Source organism: Cibotium barometz, chromosome 21, assembly GCF_041138505.1.
Source record: "Cibotium barometz isolate CiBa-2024 chromosome 21, ASM4113850v1, whole genome shotgun sequence".
Taxonomy (NCBI): Eukaryota; Viridiplantae; Streptophyta; class Polypodiopsida; order Cyatheales; family Cibotiaceae; genus Cibotium; species Cibotium barometz.
The window spans coordinates 9,892,836-9,908,223 of record NC_141066.1 but is presented as its reverse complement, the minus strand read 5'-3'; positions in this window follow the sequence as shown (position 1 = coordinate 9,908,223).

Below are 15,388 nucleotides of genomic sequence, written 5' to 3'. Positions count from 1 at the left end.
CGGGCAGTGAAACAAACACTCGCACATAAAACACTTCAATGCCATTGAAGACCTAGAAAAGGAAAACAAACAGGGGGAGCTAGAGTGCTCCTGCAAACAGTACACGGACACCGATTGGCCCCAAATCGCAGTGGCGTCCCTTGTGGTATTTCTTTAATTGATTAAAAGAGCTTTGATTACAATATAAGGCTGGGAACTCAGCCGACATAGTAGAACTTGTGAAGCCTGCACAGGAACCTGCATCTGGCTTCTTGTCCACTCGGCATCCACAAACAAATCCAGCCATTGTTCACATCGAAAGACTCTCTCACATTGAGTCTGCATACAGAAGCTTTCTCCCATGATCAAGGCTGCCACAACCATCCATAGCCTCTCACACTATGAACAGCATCACACCCTGACACATCCAGTGCTCCTGCATCACAACACAGACTCCCAAACTGTCTCTCAAAAGAGAACCCGTATCACAGCACAGCATACCATACAGTTGACACACCTGTACCAACCCTCTCTACCTTCCAAGGGTATATCCATCTCTGTCATGGATTCCTTGTCCCCTGTCCAATCAGTAGCAAGGCTGTACCAAACATGTGTCCACTCTTGTACCCTTTGCTTGCATGTGACCTATCTCCTGGAGAAACCCAAATACATGTTTCCTCGAGAAACCTATGACCTGTTTCCACATGAAACCCTTAGGCCTGTTTCCCTTTGAAATTCTGGCAACATAGAGATGCCCATAACTGTAGGTCCCTCTGTTCCTTTCTAGCAGAGCAGGAAGAAAACAATCTGCTCCATGAGCACGCAGCCATGCGAGCTTGCTTCACTCCCATGCCAAGAAACACTTTCAATTGACCTGTACTTGCAGCCGGAAACCCAAGCACAGCTGAATTTGCAGCCAACCAGAAACAGTCCATAAACTGTCCCAAAACATCCCTGTTGCAAGGAGGATCAGCACCATGTGCACCTCTGCAGTCCATCCACGTGGAGTCCATGCCGACAGTCTCTGCGCCAGCTCTATCCGCCTCCAGCAGCGCATGTTTGCTAGTGTAGACCATCCCCTGGCTCTGTCGGTGCCTGGTTGCCCCGGCCAGTCCAGGCACCCGGCAGAGCCGGGGGATGGTCTGCGCAGACCATCCCACGGCTCTGCCGGGTGCCTAGACTGGCCGGAGCAACGAGGGGCAAGGGGGAGATCGTTGCTCCAGCCAGTCCAGGCACCCGGCACATTTGGACCTCCACAAAGGTTTTGAAGACATCCCCCGGTTCTGTCGGGTGCCTGGTTGCCCTGGCCAGTCCAGGCACCCGGTAGAGCCGGGAGATGGTCTGCGTAGACCATCCCCCGGCTCTGCCGGGTGCCTGGACTGGTCGGGGCAATGGGGGGCAAGGGGGAGATCGTTGCTCCAGCTAGTCCAGGCACCCACCACATTTGGACCTCCACAAAGGTTTTGAAGAATTTTGATTTCTCCCTTTTTTCTTGACTGGCTTCAGTATTTTGATGATACAACGCTCATTGTTGACCACATTGACACCTTCCAAGACTTCACTGTATTTTCCACGTCCAACTTTACGGACAACTTCATAGTCATCTTGGTCCCCCCACTAGACATTGGACATTGATGGATTAGTAGTCCCAGTATTCTTTAGGGCGGACGACATTGACGTCGTAATAGACGGGCGCCTTGGAGAGGGAGCCGGGGCGGCGGGTCGACTTGCTGATCTTGTGAGCCATGGAGGCGGAAGCGGAAGCGGAGATCGAGGCGGAGGCGGAGGTGATTGGAAGACTAACGGCCAAACTAGCCACCCGACAGAGCGGGGGGATGGTTTGCTGGACTGGCAGGACCATCCCCCATCGACGCCTCTCAACGAAACCCTCCGCCAGAAGCCACACATGCAAACTCCACTGACAAGGCCGAACACGGAGCACCTCTAGATCCTAGCTCTGATGCGCACGTACGTCCTCTACGACAATAAGCGCTGCACGAGGCTCTTTTTCATTGTGCAAGCCTCAGAAAAGCCAAGCTCTGCCAGTATCAAGCTATCCATCTTGGGCTGCTATCTGTGCCTGTTGCGAAATCCCATGGCCTGCCAAGTGCTATCTGTCCTGTTGCGAAATCCCATGGCCTGCCAAGTGCTAAAGAATGCCGGCCTTCGGGAGCTACTCAGGAGTTACATGCTCCTCTTCGGTGGGGAAGACGGTGCCACAGCCACCACTGAGATCTTTGTGCGGCTCCTTGATCGTATGCCTGCATGATAACGCACACGAAAGGAGGCGGAGATCGAGGCGGAGGCGGAGGTGACCGGAAGACTAACGGCCAGTCCAGCCACCCGGCAGAGCCGGGGGATGGTCTGCGCTAGCGCAGACCATCCCCCAACTCTGCCAGGTGGTTGGACTGGCAGGACCATCCCCCATCGACGCCTCTCAACGAAACCCTCCGCCAGAAGCCGCACATGCAAACTCCACTGACAAGGCCAAACACGGAGCACCTCTAGATCCTAGCTCTGACGCGCACGTATGTCCTCTACGACAACAAGCACTGCACGACCCTCTTTTTCATTGTGCAAGCCTCAAAAAAGCCAAGCTCCGCTAGTATCAAGCTATCCAAGCACCTCTTGGGCTGCTATCTGTGCCTGTTGCGAAATCCCATGGCCTGCCAAGTGCTAAAGAACGCCGGCCTCCGGGAGCTACTCAAGAGTTACATGCTCCTCTTCGGTGGGGAAGACGGCGCCACAGCCACCACTGAGATCATTGTGCGGCTCCTTGATCGTATGCCTGCATGATAATGCACACGAAAGGAGGTCTTGACAGCCTAGGGTAAAGGATGCAAAACCTAATGCACAAGACATGGTTGCACTCAATTTTTGTTTTGTTTGTTTTTCTCCCAAGAAGGAAGATACACTCTTTCAATTATCTAACCCTGAACTCAAATTTTGTTTTTTGTTTTTTAAGTCCAAACACACTCTTTCAAGCAGAGAACCCACTTCCTAAGAGGAGCCTTAACCATCTTGCCTATTTTGAAATGTCGTAGAATGAGATATTGCACGTGCCACAAGCGACGATCTCAGCCTCTGAAACACAGCGTCGAAGCGGTGAGGAAGAGATGACGGAAACCGTGCAATTTGATGGAAACAAGCTTGTTGAGATTAATAGAATAACGTTTAGATTAAAGTTCGAACTTAATAAAATAATGTTTTACACGATGTCTCTTGCTTGGTTAATTAATGAATACAATGTTTTCATTGTTATCAATCCCTATTGATAGAAAAATAGCCCATTACTATCCTTACCCGTATGCCACACACCCCATTGTGCGAGCATGATTAAATAGAAGAGCATACTCATTACTATCCATTGTTGCATACCTAATCCCATGAGCTTGTAAAATTTTAAGGATGATATAGTTCTATGCTATATTATCTCGTTAAATATTTAAAATTTGATGCTTAGCCATAACACATGTCTTCAGTCTTCGGATGGCCATGATCCCCTTGAAGCATCCCCCTTTTTTTACATGCAAAGGGTACTACTGACTAGGATAATATAGAGGGCCTACGGTGGGTCGACTTGCCGATCTTGTAAGCCATGGAGGAGGAAGCGGAAGTGGAGACCGAGGCGGAGGCAGAGGCGACCGGAAGACTAACGGCACAGGTGTAGCAAAACCGCCACAGAATGCCTGTTGTAAGTGTGGGTAAGGTCGGTGATTGAAGAGGTTGGGTGGCAGAGAAGGGCAGTCTGAGAGGACAGCTGATGAAACAAGAAGGTTGTGCAGAGGCATTGCTGGCGTAATAGGAGGCAACCAGCCATCAGAACAGGCGGCCAGGCATAGCCATAGCCACCCCTCTCCGGCCAGTCCACGCACCCGGTAGAGCTGGGGGATGGTCTGCGCTAGGTGCCCGGACTGGCCGGAGCAACGGGGGGCAAGGGGGAGATCACACTTGCCTGGACCACCTCCATCTCCACCTCCACCTCCACCTCCATCCCCCGGCTCTGCCGGGTGCCTGGACTGGCCGGAGGAACAGGGGGCAAGGGGGAGATCACACCTGTGTGGACCACCTCCATCTCCACCTCCACAGCCGCTGAGTTGAGAGTCTCTATTTGGATGATTAATACTGTTGGTTAGATGTAGATACATATAGGAGATAAATATAGGAACTCGAACTATAAACCTTGATGTCAATAATAATAATCGTCTACTATTGAAAGTATTTTTCCACTCCTTCCACGTCCTTCAGGGTGTGTTCAGACGGTATCTAGGGTTGCTAGAGTGCTTACCTTCTTGGCCCAAGCTCGGAACTAGAGGAGAAGATCTAGATTCTGTCTTCCTTTTCTCTCTCTGGTCTCTGTCTCTCTCTCTTTTTCTCTCTTATTCAAACTCAATGAATAAATAGGGCCTATAGACAGTTACATATTATTTTCATTTTAAACGTTACTTACATATAAAAAACTAATATAAAAAGATACATATAATACTTAGAACCAATAAATGTATAATTTAAAACATATATATAATAAATTAATATAAAAAGATACATATTTAACTTAGAATTTTTATATATATTTGTATATTTTTGATAAAAAAAATTTATCCATGACCATTCTCAATCGTGATTGCTCCACCTTGTTTTATCATTTCAGCACACTATGTGCAAGTGTGTAGATGTGTTGTGTATTATGTAATGCCTCGTGACACAACTATTACAAGAATGATGCTCCACACTGGGCTACATGAACATCCAGTTCAGCCAAGAACTTCAAGGTCAATGTTAGAGCGCGTGAAAATGTTTGTTTCTCAAGTGTTGAAAGCCTAGAGAAGTGCAGGTCCTCGAAAAATACAGATGGATATTGTGAAGGATATGCTGTTTTCCTCCATGATGAATCAAAATGATGAGCTACCTACAAGTATTGGGGATCATGAGCTCTGCAATTTTTGGAGGAGTTGAGTCCTCTTGTGGAAAACCAGAGGTGAGTATTCATTCTGTAACTTAATTATATTTGGATGTATTTTTCTACATTCGGTCCTCTCTTTATTGTGAAATTATGTTTTTTAGGTTTAGACGCATTATATCCCAGGAGAAAAGAAAATTGATGCCAGTAGGAGAGGGCTTTGATAGCATCCTTCTTATATAGAGAAGATCTCGCTATTTATTTATACAAGGTAGCCGTTTCCCAGGACAAGGTGGCCCTGATGATAAATGTTATGTCTTTAAGATGTCTTTGCGAGGACCAGCATCAGGCATGGACTTGGTGAATCGCATGTGGTGTGAAGCAGAAAAGAGGATTGGTAGTGCCGAGGCCATGACAGCGACGACAGTCCTTAATGAGAGTGCAATGCAGCCGTCCTTAATGAGAGTGCAATGCAGCCATACCCCTACTCTATTTTTCATTTGGCATGTGAGAGTAGAGAGGACTATTTTATACACATCAAGGTACAACCTTGGTGTACATGTCCTGATTTCATTTGGCATGTGAGAGTAGAGAGGACTATTTTATACACATCAAGGTACAACCTTGGTGTACATGTCCTGATTTCATGCAAAGAGAATCTAGAGGAAAGTCTTACGTTGCATGTAAGCATATCTATTTTGTCTTCTTGTGAGTTTTGGGATTATATAAGAATGAGGATATGGTAATGCATCAACCGACACTATCACCAGAGGATGTGGACATTATATTATCACGTCCTCGAAGCAAGGATGTTTGTGCCTATACTTAAGCTTTAATCAAGCCTCTCATGTTTGTGCCTACTTAAGCTTGAGGAAATGTGAAGTCAATCTTTTTGTAAGAAAATTTGAACCCAATATTTTTGTCTTGCTTTGGGATGGAGTATACTGTCACGTACTCTAAAGTCTTATTGTAGGTAGCTTGCAACGCTATGGTAAAGGAGTTGTACCAACCATATATGTTCTTGTAAAGGAAATGTGAACTCAATCTTTTTGTAAGAAAATATGAACCGGGTATACTTGTTTTTACTTGTGTTGAAATAAATATTGGTCTTTGAGTATGCATGAAAAGTTGAAGTATCCTTGTCTCATAAAGTGTATGTATTAGAAGAAAGGTACATAGATAGGTATGTTTGTGCCTATATTTAAGTTTCTTTGACATAAAATGTATGTTTATATGTAGGAAGGTAGGTAGGTAGGTATGTAGGTATGTATGTATGCATGCATGTATATGTTTGGGAGTATGCATGCATGTATGTATGTATGTATTATACACATGTGTGTATATATGTATGTATATATGTAGGAAGGTAGGTAGGTAGGTATATATGTAGGAAGGTAGGTAGGTAGGTAGGTATATATGTAGGAAGGTAGGTAGGTAGGTATGTGTGAGAATATGCATGTATATATGTATGTATGTATGTATGTATATATGTATGTATGTATGTATGTGAATGTATTTATTTCTCTTTCATAAATACTTACTATATAAAAGCTCACCAAAATGTATGATTTTTCTTATAAGCTCGCATAAAACTATCTTATCTCCAAAAAGCTCACCAAATAAAGCTCGCAAAAAAATCAAACTCTTCCAAAAGTCGGGCTATTTTAAACCCAAAAAATGGTGACTTTTTTAAACATTAGCCCAAGGTAGCGTTTTTTGTAAATTGTAGAGGAAAAATTACTAAATTAACACTAAAAGTGAGCATATATCCTGAAAATTTTCAAACATTTGCCAAAGTCTCCTACATACGAGTTCTACCTTCTATCAAAGAAAGATTCACCAACCCATCTCTACTTTAACCATGGGATATACTCCTTATTGTTTACCGTGCTTCCACTTGAGAGTAATTTACCAAATCTACATTCACTTCCATCATGCCATCTATGACCATATTCTTTAAATAACCCAACAATAGTTAGTAAAGCTTTACAATACCCAATGGGTGATAGAGAGAGTTATTCACATTCTCAAGGTTTTGATGTACTTCCCCAACCTCCTATATGTTGGATAGGTGTCATCTCCAGATGGTGTCATGCTAGTGGCACACTCTTTAGCCTCTAGGCATTTTTGGGATTTATAGCATTCATTTCCATTTTTTTCTTATTTACACATTTTTGGGTGGAGGAAAGGGTGGAGGAACTTTCCTAGAGATCCGTTCATCTTGTGCCTATATATATGAGGCATTGTAGTTCATTTCTAATCAAGTTGGCTAGTGGTTCATTGATGAGTTCTTGAGTACATTGTCTCTTCTCTCATCTCTTCTTTCTCACATGGTATCAGAGCAAGGTGGTGGCGCACATAGAGCCTCCTTATCCTTCTTCCTCTCTACCTCTAGTCCTCTTCAACAACCCCGCTTTCAATGGTATTTTTTCATTTTTTTAATTTTTTGCTAAATGAATACGTTTTTGAGGATTGTGCCATGTGATCTACTGGAATCATCGTGGTCTACAACTTAGCAGAAGAAAGTTTTCGCAAATTCCTCACCGTTTTTGAGTTATTCTTCGCAGACTGCCTGCATGCAGAATTTCTGCTTACGTTTTTTGCAGAAGCCCTTACTCATCATCCTTGCACTCATTTAATGATGCAAAAGGCTTCAAACCAGCCCCTTACCATCCTTTACAAGTGTATTTTTAAAGCACTTCAATCTGAGTCCTACAACTCTACTTGCGGTGAAAACATTGCCAACAACTAGTTTTCCCTACATGCGATATCGTTTTTTTGGAGGCTTCTTGTGGAGAGACTTGTAGCCATTTCTTGGCTGTGTTTTCATCATCAACTTCAGCCCTCTTCATGGTGTTTTGAGGTACATATTCATCCTCTTTTCTACACCTTTCTACCGGGCTAAAAATTCCACTTTGCTACACACTTTGTGTTTGCGTTTTTGTGGACAATCAACTCCTCCATACTCCTTCTACCTAAGGCTACATTCTCAGCCCTCTTTTGGTGGTTGCATTTTCGCACTATCTTTGTGCATATTTTGGAGATACTTCCTTGGTGGACAGCCCATCTATTGGCTACGTTTTTGGAGGTACGACACTTCTTCCCTTGTGTTTTCCCACCCTCCTCTCCCTATGGGAACTCGAAAGTCCTCTACTCCAAAAGACAAAGGCAAACTTGAAGATACTATGGATCCTACATCTCCTATGACGGTTTACCGGCAACTACTACAACGGAAGTTGGTGCAATTCCTTCTTCGGTAGGTGCTTCTACTTTCTCTTTTTCGTCATATCCATTACCTTCTACGGATCCTTTCTCTCTTTCTTCTTTGTCCTTTATGCCTTCCTATCCACATACTTCTATGCCCTCTATGGTATAGCCCCCTACATCATCTATGCCTTTTATGGCAACTTCATCTACTATGATTCCTCCTTCTACTACTTCCACTACTACTCCTCTCCCCACTCATAGGTGCTTCTACTTTCTCTTTTTCATCATATCCATTACCTTCTACGGATCCTTTCTCTCTTTCTTCTTTGTCCTTTATGCCTTCCTATCCACATACTTCTATGCCCTCTATGGTATAGCCCCCTACATCATCTATGCCTTTTATGGCAACTTCATCTACTATGATTCCTCCTTCTACTACTTCCACTACTACTCCTCTCCCCACTCAATTATATCAACCCTTTAACCCATTCACTCAATCTTTGAGCCTTCCAAGTCTTTTCGATTCACAAAAGCTTACCCCAAACAACTACCACACTTGGTCCTTGTTTATGCAACTTCTTTTGGAAAGTGCCCATGTGTACTCCATGGCTATGTGTGTAGGAGCATGTGCGATTCTCCCATGTTAGCAAGGTGATGCTAACACTTGGCCATCATGATGGGAGCAGAAGATTTAATTTTCTCCTTGCCCACTACAAGCTTTTGATTAGAGGTCAAATGCCTAATCCATATGCATTTCTTGTGTAAGAGAGATTAGTAGCATGCATAATTCTTTCTTGATTCTAGATTAACCATGATGTTTGTTTCTTTTCTCAAAACCCCATGGCAAGGAGGATTATCATGCTTCTTGGTGTTCTTGATATTTTTATTATACATCATTAAGTGCTACTTGCATCTTGGGTGGCCCCATGCTATTAAAAGTATGCAAAAGCTTTGCTAATAGCCATTTTCAACACCCTCTTCTTAATTATGGATTATGGATTTTATAAAGTTTAACCTTCTTGCCCAAACATCTTGGGGGGCTTTCGCCATAACTAGAGAATTCGGTTTCTTGGGGCCGCCTTCACCATTGCACCTTTTCATGGGGGGCTTGATCTTCTTGGCTTGCCAAAAAGTTTGCCATCGTCATTCATTTCTTTTGGAAGATAAACTTTTGAGCCCATCGCTTTGCATTCCCTTTTGAAAATGAGGTCTTTGCTTCATGACATGGCTTCGGATAAGGCCAAATAGGATAGTGTCATTTATTGGCCATTGGTGCTATTAACTTTTGTAAATCGAAGAAAATACACTAGGGATGTGATTTTTGAAGCTTGCATTTCTACCTTCATTATTGTGAATAGGGCCTAAAATTGACGGGTGTCTTACAATTTCAATTGACGTATCTTTTATCACTCCTTTTCATATGACGTAAAATTTTTAAATGACACCCTTCAAATGACAAGCATTATTTTAAAATGAATGGCTTCTTTTTTCAATAAAACTATCATAATATATTAGCAGTATTCAAAGTCGGAGACTTCTTTTTCACAACAAGAATTATCACATTGATTAAAACAAAGTCGAAGTATTATCTTATTTATTTTCATGCATATGGAAAAAAATTTGAATAGCAAAGTAGATAGGATTCAAGCCTACCTATGATAGGAGAGATGATGTAAGCGGCCTCGAATAAGTACATCTCCAAGATCGCAATCTCTAACGTTGTTGTCGATGGTGAGGACCCGTCCCTTTACCACATAAAGAGAGAGTGTAGGGGAGTTGATCCCCTTCACCACCACATGGAGTGGCTACACCAAGCTCTCTTCAGGAGAAGGGGAGTTGGTTCTCTTCACCATAACCATTGAAGAGAACTGACTCCCCTCCTCTTGAAAGTTAGTACAAAGTAGACAAAAAATCAAGCAAAATATAAATATTTAAAATTTTGTGATTTAAGATAAAACTTAGGTATAAACTCTTACCAAGCACCTTGAAACTCATGATACTAAACTAGTTATGATACACATGAATGAGTGAGCTTAGAAAAAAGTAGCAACAACACAAGCACCACATGTACATGTTTAAAAGTAATTCCCTTCACAAGCACCACATGTACATACTTCCCTTCATAGATATGCTTGAATGAAATACACGTCGAAGATACTTTTGATACCCCTGCAATGCTGTAATATACTTTGCTTCATCACCATAAGATAGCCAATACATCTGTTAAACATCATGCAATGTTGCAATATACTTTGCATCACTACCAAAGGATTACCAATGTAGCCATATGCATGTGCTACACATAATAGTGGTTGAAATGGCCCCAAAACTAGTATGTGTAGAGTCCTTAACTACCTATCCAACAAATGCATATGTTATGCATGTTCATTTTCTGAAATGTGACAAAATACTTACTGCCCAGTCCATCAACTTTTCCCAAAACTAGCAATCAACTACTTCCCAAATGAATCTTTTTCCAAAATGCAACCTACAACATGTATAGCCCAACCACCCATGACTTTTTCCCAAAATGAAACCTTTGTCCAAACGCAACCTACAAGCTATACAGTCCAGCAATGGCATAAAAGCATACATCATTGTAATGGCATAAAAGCATACATCATTGTAATGGCATTTCCCACCTATCTTTGCTTTCCAACCAAGTACTAAAGACATCATTCCAATGAATTTGAGACACTTCACTTGCATTAAGTGATAGCAACATCAAGGCATCAAGGGTTTCCAGCACAAACCACATCTCAAGTTATTTTTAATAGCATTTTGACAAGAGAAGCCCTGTTTGCACGATGCGCTGGTGGCTGGAACAAAAATGCTTGCTTGCCACAAGTTCATCAACCCTGGGGATATGTATCCCACCATGTTTTTGTATTGCTACAAATTTCCCAAGAATCATACATACCCCTTTTACTAGCCACTCTATATAGCATACCCACAAAATCCTCTCGTTCACCCCAAGACACCTTTTGATGTAGATGATTGGACTATCAACATTCAGCTTATTGATAAGCCTTTCCAACCATTCTGTGGTTCTTTTTCCCCTATCAATTGGATCTGGAGGATATGTGGAAGGATTAAATAGCTTAATTGAGTTGAATAATCTAAGGTCAAGAAACCTATTATTTAAAGCATCCAACACATTTTGTACTTATGCTTTTCCAACAATAGATATGGATTCAGCAAGAGAACCTACTTCTCTTTCAACATCCTTGTGCAACACATTCAAATTAAGCATTGTCTCCTCATCTTCACTACCACTTGATGCTCGAGTTCTTTTCTTTTTCCTAGCTTGTTTTGGGATTAGGATAAACTTTAATGCATGTGTATAAGTATGCCCATTACAATCAGCACATTTTAGACTCTCTTCCTTTGACATGTCTAGAAACTTAGAAACATGCTTTGAGCCCACACCAAAATTAGCATCAGAAGTTATATATCTCATTGTTCACTTCTCAAATATCAAATCCAAATATACACCAATCATTGTGACATCAATGTTCTCTCTTTGAAACTCCACATTCAACTTATTCAGCTCAATAAGAACATCAGCTAGCAACAAATGGATTACAAATTGCACTTGAAAGATTGTAGCATAGGCATACCACTTCTTCTCATGCATTCTCCATTGCCCCAAAATAGTAGGCATTGAAGAAACCAACCTCTCCATAACTTGCCTTCTAGACAACCATCGAATGGTATGAATCTGCAACACTTTCAAATCCATAACGTAAAATCATGCATCAATTTTCACAGCTCAACATGCCTATTTGTTGACTTCCCCAACCATGCATACACCTTGTTTTCTACCTTCTCAACAAAGGCAAACACATGAGAATTTGACACAAATCCATCTTTTGCTGCGAGTGCCTACCTATGTGCAATACAATGCACACCCATGATTCATGGAGTTGATGCTTGGAATCGTGCCACCACACCAGTCCTATGACCCGTGCATGCTGAAGCACCATCCATTTTGCAAATGCAACAAGTTTGTTCATGTCTAAATTGGTCTCTATCATAAATGCTTGGACAGCATTGTAAATTGCCTCACCAGACCCATTGTCTAAACTTGCAAATAGGTTGTCCTTTGCCACCACCATTCAAATACATTGCATAGATGATCAAATGGTTCTCCATGGTTCGATGTTTACTTTCATCAACAAGATTGAAAAAAAAAGGACTCTCACAAATTTCATCACGCAACCCCTTTCTAATGTAATCCCTCATGGCTATCAAGAATTCCCTTCTAGAAACAGGATTAGTATAAGCACCATACTCATCAGATGCCGGCATATTGGGAGTACCAAGATCCCTTTGGAGCTTACATTGAACCGGATATTTTTCCAATGCAATATCATTACATGCACAAAAATGTATCAATTTCATGCAAGTTACAATCCTTAACTGTTCAGAATGTACTATAGTTTCAATACCCTCATCTATGGGTCCTTTTCCACCAATCTTTATCTTCGCACAATGAGCACTTGCTGCCATTTTATGATCAGCTGATTTTGCATGCTCATTCAATGCTGAAAGCTGAATGCTTTCCCTTCGTAAACGTATTGACTTTGCCTATATCTTGACACCATGTACATTTGATCCTATGATCATTACATGGGGACTTGCACAAGTATGCCTAAGGATGAAGAAGATTACATTGCTTTCTCCACCTCCTTTTGGGCTTGCTTGATGAAGACTCCGAAGCAACTAGAGCATCATTTGGAGAGCCCTCACTCTCATGTCTTGCATTGAAATTGACCACTTTGGACATGAATGAGGCTATTGAGGGCTGATATTTACTCTTTTTACATCTCCCCCTATGAGGCATTACCATAGACTGACCCTCCATATCTAAAGATGAAGGTGAATAAGTCTCTCTCTCTCTCTCTCTCTCTCTCTCTCTCTCTCTCTCTCTCTCTCTCTCTCTCTCTCTCTCATTGGCTGCCAAATAAATTAACATGACGAAATAATAAATATCAAATCAAGCTCAATACTTTTACAATGCATCCCCATCCTCCCAAGCAAACTACTTTAAGCTGAGGCTTTAACTATGTTAAGTAGGGATAGATGTGTAACAACAGTAAGAAAGTTACCAAGCTGAATCGCCTACAAATTACAATATTGTAAGAATTCATTATGCAATTATTTTGAGTTTTCTAAGATTCACTTTCTACCCACACTCAATCATCATCAAGTTAGTCAAATGTATCACCATGGAGTAGAGAAAAGTACACAAATTCAAGTTAACCCAATATAATACCTAACTAAGCCATCAAGTTCAATCAAAATTTGAGACAATTGCCTAGATTATTGTAGACATAGAGAGCACAATTCCATAGGCATGGACTACCATATCATGAACCATCATGTCATTCATCGGTCTCTCCTACAAAAACTTTGTGATTGAATTTCCATCTATATTATACACCTCTTACAAAAGCACGTAGAAAAAATCATGTGATTGAATCTCCATCCATAACACCCACATCAGACAACATAAATACATCCCCTAATTTATCTATAGCTTTAAAAGAGATATTTTAGGTATGGCCATTGCCCACGATTCATTAGCAATTTGAAAAAAAAAACAGGTTCAGTGGAAGAAAAAAAAGATTACCTGATGGCAACAGCCCACTACTATTTTGCCAAATAAAAGAGCAGGCTGCCATAGTGCCACTGCAGGTCCTTCACGCACGAGGCGGCAATGCATGAAAAGGTGTGAGATGAGCATTGAGTAGAGGAAAGACAAGGTTAGCATGGTTAGGGTCAGGTGCGATTCATTGTTGTTGAGGAAGATGAAGAGAGACGACGACCATGTGATTCAAATTTCAGACTCCACAGTTACTGGTTGACCGAGCCTCCTGCTAGTATGCGACATAAAAGAAGCAAACAAATATCAACTCCTACGCATGGAAGTTAGTTTAATAGTTTTAACTTTTTATCTCCAAGAAGGCAGAGCTGGGAGCATATACCTATTTGGGAGAGCACAACAGAAGGTTTCTACCCTTGTGTGCAAGATGAAGGGCTCCCGATGCTGAAGGAATATGCGCTGCAGATGGAGACAGGACGAGTTGTAGCAAGGCAACTGCACGCCCGCATTGGAGGATTACAGAGCTGAGAGAAGAGCATGAGGCTTGGCCAAGGCCCAACAGCATGTAGGCTGCAGAGTGGGCAGTGGAGACTCAAGAGCAGGGCTCAATGCAGGGCTGAGGGGTCAACACCAGGTGGTAGATAAAAGCAAGATTGAGGGGCTCAACGACCGTCGACCACAGGGGTGATTGAGAGTAATAGGTATCCAAAGAAGCATGCAAGATAGGGTAGGTGAGGTGGTATGCCAACAATTAAACGAATTAAAATAATTAAACCTACATGCTTTGAGTTAATAGCATCACTTAATGCAATTATAACAGGCTAGGGCATCTAAAAATTCTAATTTCTAATTTTTAAGTTATCTAGCAGTCCACTCTCCAGGTTCCAAATTCCATTTTTAATTTTTAACTAGTTTTTTTTTGGGGGGGGGGGGAGATTAAGTTTTAACTTCAAAGTTCAAATCACATTAAAAGGGGGGTTTTTTGTTAGGGGGGTTAAGTTTTAACTTAAAAGTTCAAATCACATTAAAAGGGGGCTTTAGGGATATATTATTTAGAATCCTGATATAATATTTGGTCCATGAGGAAAAAGTCTTTGGTAAATTCAAGGCCATGAATAAAAATGCCCCTTTCAAATCTAAAACTTTAGGTAATAAGATTGTGGCTCAAAATAAGGCTAGTGACCTAAAAGGAAAACCGTGTCTGTCTTTGTGTCTCTCTCTATTACTTAAATTTCTCTCTTTTTTATATTTTAAAAAAAACAATCCAAATGCACACGATGAATACATGCTCTCTCTCTCTCTCTCTCTCTCTCACCAAAAAGGGGACCGTTTTTTTTAAATAAATAAGTTGGGGTGGTGAAAATTATGTTTATTTTTATAGGCTTGTTTCTTCTTCTTTACGTGCAAGTGCGACGGCCGCCATGGCGCCGTAGCACTCCAGGTCAGCCATCGAGCTCTGCTTTCTGGCTGCTGGCTTAGCCACTGGCTTTCCTGCTGCTTGCTCACGACCCACCACCAGCTTCTGCTGCTCTCTCTTGTGCTTTGCTCCTCTACTCTACTCTACTTGTGGACTATGGCCACCCAAGAGGCGTGGAAACGATGCTATGGCTGTGTGCAACTGGAGGGAAAAGCGAGTGATGTTGTAGGTGGCATTAATGGGCCACCGGCCATTAACCGGCAAAAACGGCACTAAA